Raw genomic sequence first — 21,019 nt, forward strand, 5'->3', positions numbered from 1 at the left:
TCCAACTGAACAGGGCATCCAAACTGAGACCAAACCTGCAAGTGCTTCCAGCTTTTAGTCTAAAAGCTTGAGAATAAGACAGGAAAAGTTGAAGGACTGCATTTGAGAGAATACTTAACTAAGACACCTTCAAAATGAATACATCTCGGGGGACAGTGCTACACTACAGCGTAAACAAGAGGCACAACAGCGACGACTGCCTGACTGCAGCGACACTTTCTGCTAAGAAACCTCGACCCTCATTAAATTTTTTTACCTCGACAGGTACTGTGCAACATTTTTAAATTCCATATTCAAGAGGAAATTGTGTATTAATATAAATTTATCTTAGCATATAAATAAATGAAAGCAATTGTAGAGGCTGAACACTACTCACCAAGGACTTCAGCTACTCTTGCTTATCTGGGGCAGAGGGAGGACATAAACAAGCAACACTAGAGACAACTTCTTAAAACACTGCTGGCTGCAACTAGCTAGATGTCTAGCACATGGAAAACCAGCTCCTGATCTAATTTTGAGACATAGCTCATAATGTAATTATTGAGATAACACTCCAGAATAGCATATTTTAATCCACAGGAAAAAGGAAAAAAAAAAAGTCAATACTGTTAATATTAAACTTCAAAAAAGAGAACAACATAAACATGAGGAACCCAGTTGAAAGCAAAGGAAATGGAGCAGCAAGACAGAAAGATGCTCAAAAACATGGAAGCCATTTAAAAGTTCACATATTAAGTATATAACCAACCTAAAGGGACCTCAGAGCCACAATAGTCAAAAGACAGAGTAAAGACAAAGAGCAGAACAGATTACAGAGCTTTATCTGAACAAAGATTCATCTAACGCAGCTATCCTTGTACAGTAGTACAATCTTCCAAGAGAAAAAAAAAAAGAGTACCCAGGAAGTCCAAAGCACTGCAGAAAATACAGCAGAAAAAAAAATATTTGCACTGTTCTGTAAGGAAGAGATTAGGGAAGAGCACAAAGCTCTCTTGCCACAGCAGCACTTGCGGGGCCACTGGGAAGGTCTCTGGAAGGGCTCACATGTTTGCTGACCAACACTGATTAAACAGGGCGAGACTGGTGATATTTCCAACACGCATTCCACAAGGTTCCCCAGCAAAGCCTGCAATGGAAGTGCTCTAGCACGAGATTTGGGAAGGGGTCTTTGTCTGGATTCATAGTTTTTTAAAGAAATAAATCATGCATTGTTTTCTGTAATCACAATGAAGRAAAGTGACCAATAAGGTCACTTTTTTTTTATATTTTTTAAATCATCAAGAAATGCTCAGGTCACTCCTGAAAAGAGATGAGCTACAAGGACTGTTAAAAGAAAAATTCTTCTCTTTGGAAAAGAAGGACAGCTGATAATGAAAGGTTGATAAACCTCTAAAAAAACAAAGAATATGGAGGACAAAAAGAAAGTTAGACCCGGTGTCTTATACAAACACAAAAGCAACCATTCAAACAAATATATTTAATAATATATTCTGTAGAAAATGTGTATCAATTTTTTTTTAATCAATTTCTTTTCTATATAGATATCTTTTCTTAATTGTGAAAATGACTGCCACCAAAAGCTGGAGAGGCCAAAAAAGCAATCAGCTCAAAYAGGGAATGGACAAATTAATGACCAWTAAGAACCGGAGTCCAGGCACAACTGCACAATTAGGAGCTCCCTGGGCAGTCAGTTACTGAAAGTCATGAATACACCTGCAGAAAAGCCCCAGCAGGCCTGCCAAGTTCCTCCTCCTGGATCCCACTGCTGCAGGCAGGGCACTGAACTGGCTACTAAKGTAGTACAGCGACTCTTCTAAACTTGTAATTGCAATCCAACTGCAACTGAAGCATGGGAAATTGTGCTGGAATTTGAGGAAAAGTTTCTTTCCTGTGAGAGTGCCAGMATCCTGGAAGAGGCTGCCCAGGGAGGCTGTGGAGTCTCCTTCTCTGGAGATCTTCCAAAGCCGCCTGGCTGCCACCCTGTGCCCCGTGCTCTGGGTGTCCCTGCTGGAGCAGGGGGTGGGACTGGGTGATCTCTAGAGGTCCCTKCCAACCTCAACCAGTCTGTGATAACCTTATATACAAAAGAAAAGCACTAGTCTCATGAATGTTCCACCAACTTATAAAATCTGAATTTCGGCTTACATTTGCAAGGTTGATTTTTGTCTGGAGAGAAATACCAATAATCAGTATTTAATCAAAATAATCAGGTAAGACAATCCTGATCCAAAAGTTCTGTGATGCTCTACTGATCAATTATTGACCGTGATRTTCCTTAGACTATAACATCATTTAAACTCTTTAGTTAAATTCTAAACTGAGGAAGCACAGGAAGAGTTTTTATTTATTGTATKATTTTGTATGACTCATTATTAAAAATACAGTCTACTGCAAAGACTATATAAATATCAAGAAGCCTTTTCTATGGATTAAAAATGTAATTTCTTGCTACAAATCAGATCTGTTACGTTCCCTATGCAACCAGATGCAATACTATAGCTACTACAATAAAAACATACCAAMTAAGCCCCCTTTAAGTGGTTATTTTACTCTACAAGTGAAGGCAGTCTAACAGTCCAACAAAGGTTGAAAATGGTAGAGAATAGCCAAAAGTAATCCAACCTTTAAGACGTTACAATTCAGTGCAGGTAATCATACTTTGAACTTTATTTATTTATTTATTTATTTATACTTTTAGCATTTTGTATTTTCATTATTTATTTATTTATACTTTTAGCATTTTGTATTTTCTCCTTTTCTTCCTGAGGGATATCCGACTATGAATTCTAACACTTCAAATAAAAGACATAGTTCAGGTAAGTGGCTGCTCTGATTTATTGCAACTTCTGTGTTGCGGTCTACAACACAAGTTTAACCCTTTCACAAGGCCACCTCCTTACTRGATGCAGAGCCTCTCAACAAGCCTTTTCTCGTAAGCTCCATAATAGAGAAAGCAGCGRGCAGGGAGGACAGAAACTTAATTCTCAAAAGCACTGGTTACTGATACTGGAGGCAGGGAGGATGTCAAAAGAGAATCCCACTCTGCCCAATTTCACTTCTGTAAATCCTCTATTTTCATTGCTTTGGACTCCTCTCTCCAGCAGCTCATTTTCCAACATGACAGRGCAACATGATTGCTTTCATTCATGGCCTTCTCCCTCAATTGCGGTCTCTAAACGCTAACAATATTACAGGCCTTATCTACTCATCAAGGCATGCTTCCCTATGCAGCAATGCATTACTGACGCCTAAGACAGGTTTTTGTCCCCCACATCCCCATTTAATTGCACTATCATGTGGCACAGCTGTTTCTGCCAACTGACAGGTCTTGTACACTTAAAACTAGACAACACTCAACATCAAACGTTTTCCTGAAGTGTTATATTAATCACAACTATTAATGAAGAACCTGAATGACATTTAACACTAATCTATCAAGGTATTTATATTGTTGCTTCTTAGAACACAGATAAGAGCTTTCAGTAATAAGAGATTTTAAAGCTTAGGTCCATAAATATGACCTAGTGATTGTCTGAGGATCACACTCATTACTTCAGCCCAGAGATGTTAGTGAAGCTAAAATGACTGCTTCAACCTCGAAACAGTTACCACTCTGACAACCACCTCACAAAAGGACACTGATGAGAAATCAGATTCTTAAAAGTGCTCACCTGGCCTAAAAACTTAAGGTAAAATCCAAACTTAATGATATTTCCATGTAGCATGTGAATTTTTAACGTGCCAGAAACAACACATTTAGAGAAAACATGATTATGATGTTGGCAGTTTTCTATCATTAGATTTAAAAGAATTTATTTTCAGCAAGTTGGAGTCTGCTTCAGCTTTCATTCTTTCCATAGGACTTCTGAAAGATTGATACGGACTGAAGAAATTAACCGACTGAAGTTTATTATGTAACATAACACTAAAACAGTAAAAAGCAAGCAAGCAGCTACACAGTGAAAAAAACAAATCAGCTGAGTCAATAAATTTTGTTTTTATTCGAAACTATTTACACATAAACTAGAGATGACTGAAAAGAGAGGGAGGGAAGCGCAAACTCCAGCACATCCTAAGCACCTTAGCTCTACTGCAGCTCTCCATGTTACATGCAAGTGCTGACACCTGTTTTCCACCTGACAATTTCAGATGCACTTCAATAGCTTTATTTAACACAGCCTCTTTGTTTGGTGCTCCTACCTTGTCCTCCTTAACACCCTGACCAGTGTGAAGAACTGCTCCTTACATAAGAACAGAGTCAGAATCCAGGATCAATGCTGAATGTCAGTTCAGGGTGAATTTTGAAAACACGCCCAGCCACATAACATTTTCTAGATTCCTCACGGGGAAATAAACAGCAACTGGCTTAGTGATGCAAATGCAAACCATAGGATTTAGTAGCTATTAGGTTTGGATAGCCACACTGCCATGTATTCTCCTTCATACACATTACTTTCAAAATATTTCCTGGATGTGGATGAGCAAGAACCTGGAACCACTTCTAAGCCTGAAAAGCCATAATGTTGTGAGATGGCAAACCATAAATTCTCTCTCTCTACTACTCAAGCAGTAATATGCTGCTCTTGCAATTATTTTATTATAAATGGGAAAAAAAATGACAGAATAAGACAAAAACAACCTCAAGGATCCCCCAGAAGTTCTCTCTAGCACCAGACTTGGAAGATGACCTGGACAGAAAGGGAGCATTAGAATAACACAGAAGAAAAACACAATGCTAACTATATGAAAATGGAAAAAGGATAAGTAAGACACTGGAAAAGGAAAATACAGAAATAAGTAGAAATTGGCCCTAATACAGCTAAGACTCRGTCTAATACGTGCTAAGACTTTGATTTGTCATATCTTAAATTTTAGCTACAATATGGCTAAAATAGAAGCAGATTGAGAACAACAAAATTAGTTATATGTCTAGACTGGACAACAGAATCATTCAGGCCACTGATAACTAAGTATCAGAGGATCACAGCAAACATTTCACAAAACACATCTTAGGCTTATTCCATCATGACTAATAAAAATTAATTCCAAATTCAAAACGATGGAGTCTATAGCCTTTGTAACATTTGAGAGATTAAACTGAGTGATACACAAAAGGTAATACCCCAAACAAACAAACAAAAAAAAACAATCCACATGCATTTAAATGTTCTAGAAACCAGAATYAGAAGTATTCAGTTCACTTAGGTAATAAATGTTCTAGAGCTTATTTTGCAGATTTCATAGTATAGACACACAAATGAGAAAAGGGTCTATTAAGCAAATAATCTGCTTTTTATATTTTTTCCTGACAGAACTGCAGCAGGTATATCTTGGATAAAACTTATTAAGATCATAGCGCTTAGATTAATCAATAAGCAACTATACAATATAACAATACTATATAACTATATATATAACTATATATATATATATAACTATACAATATAACAATAAGTAACTTTACAAATTTAAAAGATGGCATGCTGTAAGAAATCGGGGGTAGCTAGCAGTTCATAATGCATCAACCAAAATCCAAAAACAAAACAAAAATACCCACTATGGACAGGAAAAAAGGATATCTCAGGTGAGAGAATGGTACCAACCAGTTTTCATACATCCTGCAGACTTGCATGTTGCGAAACAGGCCATTCTATTTGCTAGAGCAGCATTAATTCTATCAAGCTGCCTTTTTTTCTGTAAAATATAACTTGATAACAGAAATAGCTTTTGCTATTTTTTACAGATAATTTCAAACTTCTCCACAAAAATACCTTTCTTCCTCCCTCTCCCCCCACCCCAAACACAAAATTAAGAATGTAAGTGTCCAAGTTAACTTACAGTTAAAGAATCACATATCTATACCGAACATCCTCTTAGTCACTAAATTAAGACACCTAAACCTTGGAAATKTACTTAGAATCATGAAATTTGAGGTTGAATGGGATCTCTACAAGTCATCTTAGCAAATTTCACCCCAGTTTACAGCAGTGACAAAAGAGAAATGAGATTTTAGAAGTTCCAACTCCATGCGAGGAAGAACTTCTTCATTGTGAGTATGACAGGGCCCTGGAACAGGCTGCCCAGGGAGGTTGTGGAGTCTCCTTCTCTGGAGATCTTCCAAACCCACCTGGCTGCCACCCTCGGGCTCTGCTCTCGTGCTCTGGGTGTCCCYGCTGGAGCAGGGGGTTGCACTGGATCATCTCTAGAGGTCCCTTCCAACTTTAACCATCTGTGATTCATTCTGTGTTTCTGGGAGATTCATCTTTAAAGTCAAGTCAGACTGCTAGTGTCACCCCCAGATGTTCTGAATGTTTTGCATCTACAAGAATGCAAAGATCCTCTTTCAGTGTCTGATTATCTTCATCACAAAATTCACCTCATTACATACACACTCAGGATTTCCCTTGCAACACCATGTGCCTGTGTCTTGCCATCTATCAGTGCACCTCTGAGAAACACTTGGTTCCATCTTCTCTATTCTCTCCCATCAAGTAGTTCAAGACCAGTAACATCTTCCCTTGGCCTTTCCTTCTCAAGGATAAACATACGCAGGCACTTCAGCTTCTCCTCGTGTGTTATGTGCTCCAGCCCTGACCATCCTGGTGGCCTTCCATCCCACCTCCAGTACGCAGATGTCCTAACTGTACTGGGTGGGAGGGACCAGTACCAAACTGGACAAGTTCTTCTAGATATGGTCTCACTTGTCCCTCCAAGCAGAGGAGCAATCACTGCCCTCCACGTGCTGCCTACAGACTTAATTCAGCCCAGCATGTTGTTCACATTCATCCCAGCAGGACAGCATCACTGACTCACCCTTCATCTTCCTGTCCACCAGGATTCCCAGTTCCCTTCTTGCAGAGCTTTCTGCAGTCAGTGCCCAGCCCGTAGTGCCGCCATACAAAGATACTTCTCTGTTTGCCAAAAGGCATATTTAATTTTATTATTCATTTGTGGTTTTGCTTAAGGTATTTTGATTTTAAGCTAGCAGGCAACCTACCATCTTGACTAGTGGCACAAGCAGTTTCCCAGTGTCTGACATTCCTAAAAGTGATGAAAAACTACCATGCCACATAGCCTTTGGGATATGAAGATGTTTGTACATCTTAGTACATGTTAGTACAAAAAAAGTAGCTACTTTAAAAGCTTATAGGAAAACAGACTATCATCCTTGACCAGATACTATTAATCACAGACAAATACCAAATATTGACTAACAACTAATATATTTGTATTTTTTACAGGCCAAGTACAGACAAGCTGTCCTTTGATGACTAGTATTCTGCACATCTAGTAACTCAAAATGTGAAAAAGAGCATTCAAGAGAGTACTTGCATACTAGGCTAGATATTGGAGGGAATCCCAGATAGACTATAAGCAAACAGAACCAATGGGGTCACAGAACAAAGGAAGGAAAATTATATTCACACCAATAACAAAATGGGACAGAAAAGGAAAAAAAAGGGGGGAAGAATAGGAAAAAAAAAATGCTGCAGTTCTATGTTGAAGTGAGGCTGACAGGAAATGGGATCCACTACAAGAGTGGTTACAGTCAGCATGGCAGGTATGACAGGTTTTCACAGCTGCACTCCCTGGCTGCTAGTAAGTTACATTATGCAATCAAGACTCCAGTTTATGGAATCAAAGAATTCTGCTAGTTCTCAAAAGTGAGAAGTAGCTGTATTTTAAGCACATACAAGACACATACTCTATTTGCTAAGGCCGCCACCTCCCAACAATAAAACACATGAAGATTAGAACAGGACAAATATGGCATCAGCTTCCCACTTCTCTTTCCCACTTTCCTCCATCAACTCTTTCCTTTCTCCCTTTCACACCCAGTGATCCAAGAGCCAGCCAACAGAGCTCAAGTGGTAGAAAACAGAAATTTAAATAAATAAAAAGCCAGGCAACACTTACACAACTACACTGGGGGGAGGGGGAGAAAAAAAAAAAAAAAGAAATGTTGATTCATGGAGCTAAATTGACACCCCTCCTTCCCAAAGACAGAACAGGAAAATGCTGGAATAAAGGAGAAAAGACGACGACAGCCTTCATTGAGGGGAGTTTAAAAGTTCATGCAAACAAGCACATATGCTTATTTGAATCAATCCCATGAAAATTATGTAACATTTGTTCTAAGCCAACATTTTGTCTCCTGAGTTCGAATCTGTAACTGTACAAAGCATATTCCAGTCCTCCTAAAGACAGAATATACTTTCCAAATCCTCTTAAAATTCTTGCCTAAAGACAAAACCGATGCCACAACAAGTTATTCCAACTGTTAGTTACCTAATTGCTTAAAGGCTACACACTATTTGCCTCGCTTTGCGCCGTTTAAGCAAGAACTAGCACACGGAAATTAAGTCTTCAACATAGAAGGGCAGGATGACAATGGCAACAATCTAAGGTTATAGTCAACATTTGCATCCTGTTTAAAAAGAGAGAAAAAAACTTTATTGCTCTCTCCAATTTGTCACTTCCAAACTGCTTTTTTGTTTTGCTTTTTAATTTTATATAATACAGGAAATCTCTTATCCTACTTTTCTGATCATTAACCAATTTACATCAGAACAAAACCTCATCTTCTGAAGCAACATTTTTCCAAAAAATCCCAAGAGACACAGTAGCTGATAACTTAAAAGATAAGTGACTGTCAATCTGTTCTCCCAGCTTAGTAAAAGTTATTAAGTATATTTTGGCTGGTTTATTATTCACCAGTTATTGCTCAAATAAAGTTCTGTACAGTCACTTCAGGTGTAACGGAACACTAGACCTTCTGACCCTTTCCATAAACACCGGGAAAAAATAAAAGAAACCACTGTACTAACACAGAATTAGACTGTTCAAAAAGCAAACAACCTAAACATAAGGAACAGCAGATGGAGAGACACARRAAAAAAAAAAAAAAAAAAAAGGAGAATGCAAGGAAACAGCACCACCATAAACAGTGGTTAGAACTGGATCTGGTTTCAAGGATGGGGTGTTTGGGTGCCAGGGCAGGAGGAGGAAGATGATGGTGGTTTTAAGAGATAGTTTCTTAAAGCTTCCTTCTTCAGCACTGCTAGGCTGTAAGTGCTTTCCAGGGTGTACACAGGGAATTTTTCCAAGTATGAGGAAAGTCATAGGAGAACAAACTCTTGAACTGCCCACGTCAGTCCTTATAAACAGTCCTTATATGTCCTTCTAAACAGTCCTTATAATCTCATTAAAAAGAAATGATAGGTAAGTTCCTTTGCAGTTAAGCCTCATCCTTAAATTAAAGGCAGGTAATTTGTTAATTTCATTGTCATAAAACATGAGATGCAGAGACCAGACTGTCAAAGCAGAAGGCAGTCAAAACACCTCTTCGGGATTCTGAATCCAAATCCRTGAAGCAGAATCCCATTTGTTAAAACCATCAAGAAGTGTTACCAAAAGACACAGAGATCAAAGACAAGATATAAAATTTATGTGAAACAGTTTAGATATAGCCCACTACATGGGACGGAAGCATGCTAGTTGGTAGCAGAGCAGGGAGCTTTGTGCCTAAAACAATGGCTGAATGAAAGGCTTGATGCGAAGACCTGATGACAACAGTGTCCACACCTGGCAGAGAGACAGAGGGACAGTCTTGCTTTGGCAGGGAGGAAGGGTTGTCTTCAGTATTAGCCTGAGCTAMAGGTCAGATATCCACAAAGAAATGTCGGAAACACAGATTTATCTGGCATTGAAGGCAGCAGCTTTGGAATAGAGAGAGATCTGAAGGTCACCCACACCGAGATGATAGTTGAGTTTATGAATGAGATTAGTGAGGTAAGTCATAGAGAAATCTCCTGGAATACTAGAGGTAAATGCCAAACTGAAGAAGTCTTGCAGGGGTCTAAAGAACTACAGAAAGAAGTRACATTTTCCCCAAGCTTAAAGAACAACAAAAAAAGACAGTTGCATCATGGTCTTTTGTTTTAAGTTCATTGTGGTTATAACACGTATGGAAAAGGCCAAAGGATAACAAGAGGCTAACATGTAAAAAGCCGGCAACAAAGAGTGCAGGGGGGGAAAAAAAATAGGTCTCTAAGAGTGACTGTGAGTCACAATTTAGCTAACTCAAAAACTTCCATCCATGGTTCATGGCACCTCAAAGTGGACTTCCAAACAGCCAATATTCTTTTCTGACAAGCTCAAAATCTCACTTACAAGCTACAAGCAGATTTGTTGGGTTAGCATCATACTTTCAATAGGCACTAACTCAACGTTACAACCATAGTGTGATAGTGCACTGAAAAAGCACAAGTTAATTTACCTCTTGCACACAAATCCACTTCAGTTTTTGATTTTGTCTCAAAAACACCTTAAAATATAGCAACATAAGGACAAATTAAAACTATTTCTATAAAAACTTCCCCTGTCCATTATGCCAGTTACATACRATTTGACCTTTCCTTCCCCATGGCATCTCTCAAGACAAAAGGGAGGAATCCAAGCGCAGAAACCTATATGAACTCTTCCATAATGCCACTTTCCTCTCCTAATCATCTGCTTTCTCTGTAGTGCTCCCTAGATTGGACTGGTGAACTATGGAGCAAGCATCTAATCACTTACTGTCTTATGAAGTAAGAGAGCACACAGTTGTGTGCTGCTACTTGATATAATCTACCGCATAAGGAAAAAAAGTAAAATTGACTTAATTCTTGCTTAAGATGTACTGCTAAATACTCAAACAAAAACTCCAATGAGGAGGTCCTACGCCTTGACAAGATTTTGTATGAAAACTTTATTTATTTATTTTGGTATACACACATGTAGAGATTACGAGTTTTGGATGACACAGCAATACAAACCAACAGATTCTGGTACTAGAGTTAGGGTAGAAAGTTCATGGAGCATACTGYACAGCTACGTACAGACACAGATTGTCTACTGAGCTTACCGGAACTTTTTTYTTTTAATTTTTTAATGATATTCAATATGGCCAGAGCTCTCCAAACAGCCAAGCAGGCACCACTAGTAATGCCCAAATCTATTTCAAATTAGGACTGTAGATGGGCAGTTTGGGAGGTCTGAGCAGTTATTTCTGAACCTCCTGCCTCAGTGAAGAACCCCTGTAACCCCAASCACATCATTCTCTTGGTGGCTGGTGGTGGCAGAGCTAGATCAGAATGCTATGGCAAGGGTAGCTCCAAAGCAGCTGGGAATCACACAGAAAAATTCAGGATGATTAAGCATTAGAGCAAGCACACATGGAGCAAATACCCCTCAAACAAAGGGTAATTTCAGAAATGCACTGGCCATGTCACTACACACAATCTTTTTTTGAAATTTGAATTTATTGTCTGTATTATAACTATTAATTGGAATAACTTTGTCCCGAGAGCATGCTGGAATACATAAATTCCAGCAGCACAGTAATCATGCCTAATCCATGAAGCACTTAAGTGGACAACTACTGTCTAACAAGCCTATGAAGGACAGCCACTGATTTTAGCCTTTAACCACACTAAAAATGCTTATTTTTAGTCAATTCCATCTAAGGTAACTGTGGATTTTCTCAGCCATACAGGTGTATATATTATTGGGTATCTCATTAAATTCTAGTGGAATATAGTGCCTTCTAAAAGTTATTGAGCTTCCATAAACAATAAACCTTAAACCCCTGAAATCTAATTAAGTACATAGGAGTCAAGTTTAAATCTATACAGTCTCTGTATTAGCTAAATATTGCATTCCTACAGTCCCTTTTAAGATTTCTCTTAGAAATACTACAGACTCTCTGAGGAAATTCACAAATCTTGGTCCAAAGCAAGGAGTTTTAATACTACATCTAAATTCAGCAGATCATTCATAGACCAAATTAACTTCTACCAACAGCAATATCTGCCAGTAATATGTAGGATAGAGTACAAGTATGGAAGAGCATCCTAGCGCAAGTGTTATCTCAAGCACTTGAGAAGGGGCAACTTGCTAGCCCTGTCTCTTCAACTCTTCTGAACTTCACATCTTAGCCCTTTTTCAGAGGCAGGTTGAGTTCATTGCTATTTCTGATGGGTAGTTATTTTGGAATAAAACAAATCTTCCCCATGAACAGTGAATTCTTTCTTTAGTAATACCTTATGTAACATCTTCACAAGAATTTTCATACTGCTCTTGTTGCAGAGTGTATTAGGTGGTTGCCAACTACCGCACAAGTAGATGAAACTTCACTAACTGTCCATTTAATCCTTTAAACCAAAATGTAAACAACTATAACAACACAACACTTTTCCACCATCATTTGTACATTCATGTTGTTGCAAATCCCCTGTAGAGCATTATGCTAAACCAACAGAAGGTAATCAGGTAGCTGGGGTCATACAGGATTCATATCAATAATGYGAGTCAAATTTAGGAGATCTCTAATTGAGACAGTGTCTCATATATGTATATAAGTAAGCAATATGCACATGTATTATACATTTGGAGCAAATATATATATATATAAAAAAAATACACACATAATAACTTGCTCCAAATATCTACTGTGTATTCCACCATCATTTTTATTTCACAGATTACCACATCTGAGAAGTTTGGCTCCTAGAGATGCCCAAGCAGCAGTCAGCACTGAGAACATTCCCACACGGAACCAGGTAGCATATCACGGGCCATAGCATTGACTTTTTTCCTCAAGGTGTATGCCACAAGACAGGCTGTGCCACCATGGCTGCTAGAGGAGGATGTGCCAGGTAGCCTTTGTTCTAAACCAGCTGGCAACAGCTCATCAAGGTTTACTAAAATACKAAAGAAAAAAAARGAAAGAAAAAAAGATTAAGCTAGAATGTATAATGAGTCAGAAGTAAAATTAGACGGTAGCCTTGCATCTAAGACATACCAAAATGTAAAAAGATATATTTCTCAAAGACAATAAGTCAAAGATTATAAAAAGTCGGTTTATTAATAACAAGCTATACTTGCTTTTCATGCGACTGATCATTTTGTAAGTCCAGAATAAATGTAAACTTGATGCCTCTCATGCTAAGCAGAGCTGGKATTCAGAGAATCTATTCTTCATACATGCAAGCCACCAAAAACAGCAAAAGTTGGAAGTTATGCAAATTTGGAAAGAATCTATTACATAAAATGTTAAGAAAATACGTATATCAAGTGGTTGAGAACGTCACAAAATCCTCAACTGCTCCTTCTTCCACGTCCAGAGCCCGGAGCGCAAAGTCCGCCTTCCTTTTTGTTTTGTTCTGGGCCGCACGCTKATCAACCACATCTTCCTTCCGAGGCCTTTTCGCAGCGGCCTCTAGCGACGAGAGCCTGCAGGCAACACTCAACCCAAACTCAAGAGCTTCTTCTACACGTCTGTATCCGCTGCCTTACTTTCACCTTCACTGCACTACTTCATAATTTCAATATCCCCATTTTCTGCTCTATGCAGCAAAGAACATTATCAAAAGGGTGCAACTCAGCATAAAATTACTGCCCTGTCCTATGCACAGGGATGGGTACCTGGGCTCTCCTCAGTTGACCTAACAACCAACACAGAACACAATCTGCTCTGAAATCCCATACAAACAAGAAAGGATCATCACTAGGAAGCCGGGGGTTCCCTCACGGCCTCCAGCGCGGTAGGAAGGGGGAAGCAGAAGGCTCAGAGGTCCCGTCAGGGCACACGGAAAGGCCAAGACRCCCAAGAGCGTCGCCCAAGCAAAGCTACAGGAGCGAGGAACTGGTCCGAGCGCGCACGGGCTGCAGAACACCCCGCAAATCACCGGGTCCTTCTAAACCCCCCACTCCCCTTTAGCCTCTCGTTTCGCTGGGCAAAGACGCGCGCGGCGGGGAGGAACGGAGCAACAACAAAGCTGGCGGGGGCCGCCCGCGGGCGCGCTCGCCCCTAGGGGGCGCCGCCACGTGCCCTCCCGCCGCGGGGGCGCTGCCGGCGGCGCCCGCCCGCCAGGAGCCGCCGCGGAGCCACCCGGCGCTTCCCGGCGCCGCCATTCGCCCACCCCGCGGGGCGCGAGGAAGGGGAGCTCGGGGCCTCCCTGCAGGTCCAGCTGAGGCGCAGACAGACCCCCCCCCGGCGCGCTCACAATGGAGCTCCCGCCTGGCTGCTCCCCGCGCAGGCGGCACCAAGCGGGGCTRCAGCCCAAGGGAACGCGCCGGGCTGCACGGGGCAGCGCGGGCGCCCCCGCTGCCTCCGCCTGGCGGGGCAGGTACCGCCGGCATCCCCCACCGCCTCCCCTGGCGCCCGGGCGTTGGAACGGGCGGATACGTAAATAAATCCAATAAACGGGCAGGCTGCCCTCCGCGGAGGGGGCACGCGCCCCTCCTGCCCCCCGCCTGCAGCGCTCACAAAGAGCCGCCCCGGGGGCTGCCCCGGCGGGCAGGGCGCCCGGTCACTACCCGCTAACCCGCCCCGAGCGGGCGCCGCGGAGGGGCAGCGGGGCCCGGCGCTGGCGGCGCCCCCCGCAGGCGCCCGCAGCTGCCCCCGGCCCGGCTTCGCCGCCCTGCAGCGGGGCCGGCGGCGCTGCCGCCTCCCGGCCGCCATTAGAGGGACCCAGGCGAACAATACGGGAGGGGAGCGCGGCGGGGAGGGAGGGAGGCACCCGCGGGGGGGCGGCGGGGGAGGTGGGTGGAGGGGGGAGGCACCGGGGCAGAACAACAGCCGCGGGCCCGGCGGGGAAGGAGGCAGCGAGTTAAAGAGGAGGCGCCGGAGCGGGGCCGGCCTCCCCCCCCGCCCCAAATGCCCCGGCCCCCCCTCCGCACTGCCCCCCATCTACCCCTGCCGCCCTCCCCCGCGCCGGGCCCGTCGCGGCGCCGCTGCCCGCCCCCTCCCCGCAGCGTGGCCCGACGCCCCCCCGCCGCCGCTGCTGCTGCCGCGAGAGGTGGCGGCGGCGGCGACGCCACAGCGGGGCACGGAGCCCGGGCAGCCGCGAGGCGCGGTGGCGGCGCGGCCATCCCCGCCCCGGGGCGGCTCGGCGCCGCCGCAGCCGCCCGCGCCCGCCGCCTTACCCGCCGCTCGCCGGCTCGCAACCCCCGCAGGGCACGCGCGCCCGCGGCGCGACTCCGCCGGCGCCTCAACTCGAACTCGCTCCAGTCCCGGGCTAGGCGCAGCTGCTGGCGAGGCGGAGGAGGAGCCGCGCCAACCGAGCTTGGCCAAGGGCCGCCCCCCTGCGCCGCCATTGGCCGCGCCAGAGGGCGGGATGTGGCGCCGGGCGAGCCGATTGGCCGCGCCGCCCATCCGTCGGCGCTGCCCGCAGCCGGTTGACCCCGCGCACTGTCAATCTCGCCCCTGGCCATGCCTAGGGTTCTTCCCCCTTTGGATCCATCAGGTTTGAGGAGCCCGAGTTGTCGCCCACYAGGCTCCGCACCCGGGGCCAAGGGCTGCGAGGCTGCGCCCGCGCTCCCGCTACAGCTGTTTGACAGCGGCAACTTGCAAGAGTTGGCGCTTGGCTGCGCTGCTCCAGCCAGCGCCGCGGCGGGGACCGCACTGGCCATGCCCAGTGCCCACGGACACGACAGCCCGCCCGTGGGGCAGGGGCTGACGTCCCGCTCTTGCCCCCATCCCCTCACTGCCCGCAAGTAGGGCTGGGAGGATCCATCCGTGGCCCTCCGCARGTCCCGCCCTATTCCTCCCCCGGCGGGGCTCAAGACCTGGGGCCCTTTCCATGAGGGACAGAGTGGGGATAATGGAAGCGCTCCCACGCAGCAAGGCGCGTCCCCCGGGCGCAGAGCTACCCGCACAACCCGTCCCCCGAGGGGAGCCTCTGGGCGCCCTCCAGCCGCCACCCGCTGTGGGGGAGGGCGCCATGTCAGGCGCCGCCATGGCTCCTGGAGGAGCTGCTGGTGGTGGTGGTGGTAGCAGTGGCGACGTCCTCCATTTTGTCGGATGCCGCTGCGGGCAGCTTGGGACCAATTCAAACCAACGTGGGGCGCAGCGGGGCGCCCCTTTGAGGCGCCCTGGCGCCGCTGCCCGCGGGAGGAGGAGCGGGGCGCCCCGGGCGGCGCCGCGGGGTGCGCAGGGGCGCTGGGGGCAGCGGGGAGAGCCGGGCGCCGCGAGCCACGCTSCGCGCCCGCCCTCCGCCAAAATGGAGGATGCGCGCCCGCCTCGCGCCGCCGCGGCCCCCCGCCCCGGCCATGGCGCTCCCGGCCGTTTCTTCGAAGACCTGGAGAGCTCAACCTGCCGCTAGGCGAGCTAATCCCGCTCTGCCCCATTTATCCCTCCTCCTCTGCCCACGAGAGGGAGAAAGAGAGAGCCAAGAGCCGCCCCGTCCTCTGAAGCCGCGGTCGGTCCGTGACAGCCACGCGGTGCCGTGGCCCCTGGGGAGCGCCCTGGGCGCCATTTCCCCGCCGTTGCTGGAGCCGCCCTCGTGGTGCCCAAGGGATCAGTCCCGGTGATCCTGCTGCCATCYCCACCACGAGGCTGAGGTCCCCATGGGCTGGCTTCCTCCTCTGCCACCACCAAGAGTTTGGTTAAGAGGAACTAAGAATTTTGTGTCTTCCATGATCACAACCGTGATGTACTTCCATCCTTCTCATTCTTCCTTAACATGCTKCCCAGAGACACATCAAGCCCAACACTTGCAGGGCACACTATCACTCTACGTTGTTGATTTGACTTATTAATTAATTAATTTTCCAAACTCTCTTGGTGTGGGGCSGTGGCATTACCTCCCATCTATGCGAGTGTATACACAATAGATCAACGCTTGATCTATTGCTCACACCTGGAAGAGAGTGGTGAGGTGATAGTGGTGGAATAGCTCTACCACAACCACCTATGAAGGAAGAAAACATTAATGAAAGTCATGCTTACTCAATGTGAAGGTCTCTTCAGATTAGCATTGGGGATTATAAATCTTGTTCTGCAATGTAACACTGTCCAGTTAGTTGAATTGGTGATAAGCAGRCAACTGTTGAAACTTCAACTTTTAATATCATATATTCTACCATTCAGTTGGTTCCTGACTATTTCCTTTATTAGTCTTGAATGTCTTCCTGGCTGGTAAAGCCATTTTAAGTAATTCAGCATGTTTTCCCTACCTTTCCAGTTGTATGTCTCAGGAAAATATTCTTGAATAATGCTTATAGATAAACATTTAAGTTCTGGTGAAGTAACAACAAACAATGAAGACTAAGCACCTGTTTTGATTAACAGAAGAGCTGATTATGAGAGCTTTGATTAACAGAAATGGATTGTAGAAAGCAAGTGCTTTTCTGAGCTAGAACCTTGGTGAAACCTACAATTCTTTCTTACTCAAGTAGTAACCATAGAGCGAACACCTTGCTTTTGCCACTGCTCTAGCAGTAGATATTGCCTAACTCTTGACTAGGACTGGATAAATAGCAAGGTAGACCATTTTCAATCRCTTTTTAGATTATACAGTTTGATCTGTTAGCATTTTCCTTGCAATTTTGGGACTGTACTGGAATGTATTTATGTATGAAACTCTGTAATCCTAGTTAACCTAGTACCTCTATGGCACACACAATTCTATTTTTTAATTCATATATTCAAACATAGATGAGATAATGGATTACACCTCTTTTTTTTCAATTAGTTATTCAAATGACAATAGTAGAAAATGARGGAGAAGGTTGGACCTAGTAAGCTCTCCATCTGTAAAACCATGTAGAATTGTTTTTTTTTTTAATGACCCAAATCAAGTAATCCTGTTTTATGGTTTGAAGGAACTAACATTTGCCCAAACACCAAGCAGCAAAGCCTTCTTCATCAATACCACGGACTTGAAACTAATGTTTTTATAATCTCCACACCACTACTTTCATAGGCAGGCCTGATATCAACAACTTCACTGAAGAATGTGTCATGGAGTAAAATTGTGTCAAAAAGCAGGTTACAGAATTTGAAATGAGAATAATTTGATAAATTTTAGAGAATTTATACTTTAGCAGGGATCTTGAGAACACTGCCAAGCCAGCCTTAAAATGATGCCCAGTAAGATGTGAACATAAATAATTTAATGATTCCTCCTGCTATCATCAATATTTATCTATGGCAAAGGATAGTGGCTTTTGTTCCAGACTTAGAAGTAACCATATTCCGTTTACTGCAGGACTCTCTCTTGAGCCTGAGCATTGGTTGGGTTTACATCAGTAGAGCTGAAAGCAGAAGCTTTTGCAGTGTCTAGAACTGTGAGTGCTGAAGGAAGAGGAAATACTTGAACAAGATACTTCATATATGTAACATTTGAGAAGTAGCATTTATGAAGCTCTTTAAAACTCCGTTTATTGCAACTGTTTTGAAGACTGGCTTGGGAAGAATATGTTTGGAATGCAAATAAAACTTGTTTATAAAAATGTCTGTATTTCTGTGAYGTGAAATTGAAAAGGGAATCTAATCCTTTATAGGTAAGCGCCAAATTTCTGTTAAGTCATTGCTGGCTTSTATCCTGTCCTTCCTGATAATCCTTCTCTCTACCTCATACAGTTGTATTTATCCTTTTCCTTATTTTTTTCTCTACAGTTTCTTCTAACATTTCTCTTGCTTTCCTATCCYTTTTGTCACTTGTTTCCTCAACCTAGCCCCAATCCTCCTTGACATTTTTGTTCTTCATCATGGAGAAGGAAGATGAGAAAAAAAAGTTTGCCAATAGAACATGTACTGCCATGTCTTATTTTATATTTGTAGGAGAATGGCATAGTGCTCTACTCTTTGATTTCTCAACATTACTTCAAGAAATAGTGGAAGGAAAAAAAAGTTGAAAAAGTATATATATTTTTATATTCTAGAATATTCCCTCTCATTCTGATTTTTGAGTTTYATTAGGCTTTGCAGATTATTTTTTATACTACAGCTCTTACTGAAAAGCAACCACATGTGTATATGTATTTCTATGGCATACAACAGACCCCATACTATGGAAAATTGAAAAAAGCTTTCTATTCAACGTTACCTGTGGTTTTCAATATGGTTTTTGAGCTACATATACTTTTCATAGTATTTATAAACAAATCAATATGTATCCAAAAATAAATGATATGCAGCTGTTTAATTTGCMGTTACCTTATTTAAACAAAAATGATCTTTCAGAAGGTCAAATCATGAGACAATATATTCTATGCAATAGGTGCTATGACTATTCTTTGCATAATATAATATGCCTTGATATTACATTTTTGCCACATTACATATTTCATTTTTGAAAAAAATAAGGAACAGTTAATGCTCTACACTAGGCAACCTCTTTTTAAAAGACACAGTAATACTGTAAAGACTTAGACTGTAATACTTATCCAGTAGTGTTACTCTTAAATCACTTTTAGTGAACTTGACAATAATCACAATTATTTGCATATAATTTTGTGGTTTTTTATACATTTAAGAGATGTGGTTGTGTAAATTTCCGGTCTTTATGGAGAAGAAATGGCAGTGCAAAACAGAATACAGGTCCTTAAGACTGGAAGAGACTTCCTAGGTCACTGAGTCCAGTTCCTTGCTATTACAGGCAACTGTCATATAATCCCTTCCAGAAACTTTTCAAGCTCCATCTTAATGGTTGTTTGATATGTTTATTCCCTAATCCCGTTGCAAATCTGTTCCAGAACTTCATTGTTCGAGTAGTTAGAAACCTCCTAATTTCCAGACTGATTTTTTTCAAGAACCCATTTGTTCATGTGCCAGTATTTGTGCTTTGGCTTAAATAGCTCTTCTCCCTCCCTGGTGTTTAGCTCCTGATATATTTATAGACAGTAATCATATTCCCTTCTAGCCTTGCTTTGCTAGACTAAACAAGGATCTTTTAGTCTCATCTCACACAACAGATCTTCGTTCCCCTGATCATTCTACTGCTCTTCATGTCCATTGCTCACAGTCTGAGTTCATGTCTCTTGAATATGGCTCAAATTCCTATAATAATTTATTTTTAAATTGAAGTGGTACATTGTACAGTACATTAATATCTCTATGTCTCCAGGAAATATCACCACCTAAGGGTACACTTACTTGTTTGCACAGTTACTTTAGATAACAACCAACCATGATTCTAGTAGTACCTACTTTGTTTTCTATTTCAGTAATTTATTGGAAAGATCCTAATTAAAAGCAGAATTTTTATTGGCCACCAAGTGCATGCCCTTGCACTTTGTGTCACGGCAGTTCGTTTGGTTTCCATGAGCTGAGTCGTCAAGGTCATCCATTGCTTCCCTAGATGACATCCCACTGCAGCTGTGTGTTACCAATGCCACCTTGCTCTGTGAAACCAGCCAACACAGTAAGTGTGTTTTTTCTCCCGTGTCAAATATAAGATCAGTTCCAAGAACATTTGCTGAAGGAATCTTCTAGCAGACACCCTCCAGTCAGACACTCAGTGCTAYCTGCTGCCATGTCACCTATTTCACTCTGGCAAATTTCATCTCATCCATATGCACCTTGATCTGTAGCAAAACTTTTCCTGCTGGTCAATCYGTCTTTTCCTGAAGGCTCTTACTCTCCTTCTCGTATTTGCCTTTTTGAGTTACTTGTTTTGTACTTGTACACAAGACTGTGCTGTCTTGTGGTTTCTCCTACTAGCTTAGTGTGCAGGTTTGTGCACCTGCTCCTTGTAGGATGAGCAAACAGTCTCATTCCAAACTCCTGACCTCTTCAGTCCAGTTGACTTGATGAGCTAGGTCACTTAGTTTACCAGAATTTACCATACTGAAATCACCGAGACCAGCTTATCTGCAGTCCTGTTTCCATTCCTATGAGTCAGGATCATCATCAGATTCAGCTAATTATTCAAGATCATCTTCTACAACCAGTTATTATTTATTACCTTTAAGTATAAACTCAGGACAAAGATAGCATCATTTCTTGATGGTTAAGTGATACTAGTTGAGAAAAGCTGCCGGCCATGACTTTCAACTATAACTGCAGCCCATTACTAACATTGATTCTCCAATTTGGCTAAGCAAGAAAAAATACAAATAGCTTTTTGCCATTTTACAGAGTTTTAAATGACTTATTGGTCAGACAGGTACCAAAAATCCCCACAAAGACAGTAGAAATTGGACCAAATAGCCTCAAGAAGAAGTTGAAAAAAATGCATCGCAGCAAACA

The 21,019-nt window shown here is 43.1% G+C and overlaps 1 protein-coding gene across 3 annotated transcripts in view; it reads right to left on the reverse strand.

Annotated features, from left to right (window-relative positions):
* ZMYM2 (zinc finger MYM-type containing 2) overlaps window positions 1-15,027 on the reverse strand; it is an 81,444-nt gene extending 66,417 nt beyond the window's left edge. The window contains exon 1 of one of the 3 annotated variants that reach the window (XM_026035047.1): window positions 14,971-15,027. The gene's annotated coding sequence lies outside the window, so the exon portion shown is untranslated. The remainder of the gene's footprint in view (window positions 1-14,970) is intronic. The other 2 variants (XM_026035046.1, XM_026035049.1) reach the window with 2 other exon arrangements.
* Window positions 15,028-21,019: the final 5,992 nt, after the last annotated feature.

Source organism: Nothoprocta perdicaria, unplaced genomic scaffold, assembly GCF_003342845.1.
Source record: "Nothoprocta perdicaria isolate Ctin4 unplaced genomic scaffold, notPer1 scaffold_155, whole genome shotgun sequence".
NCBI lineage: Eukaryota > Metazoa > Chordata > Aves > Tinamiformes > Tinamidae > Nothoprocta > Nothoprocta perdicaria.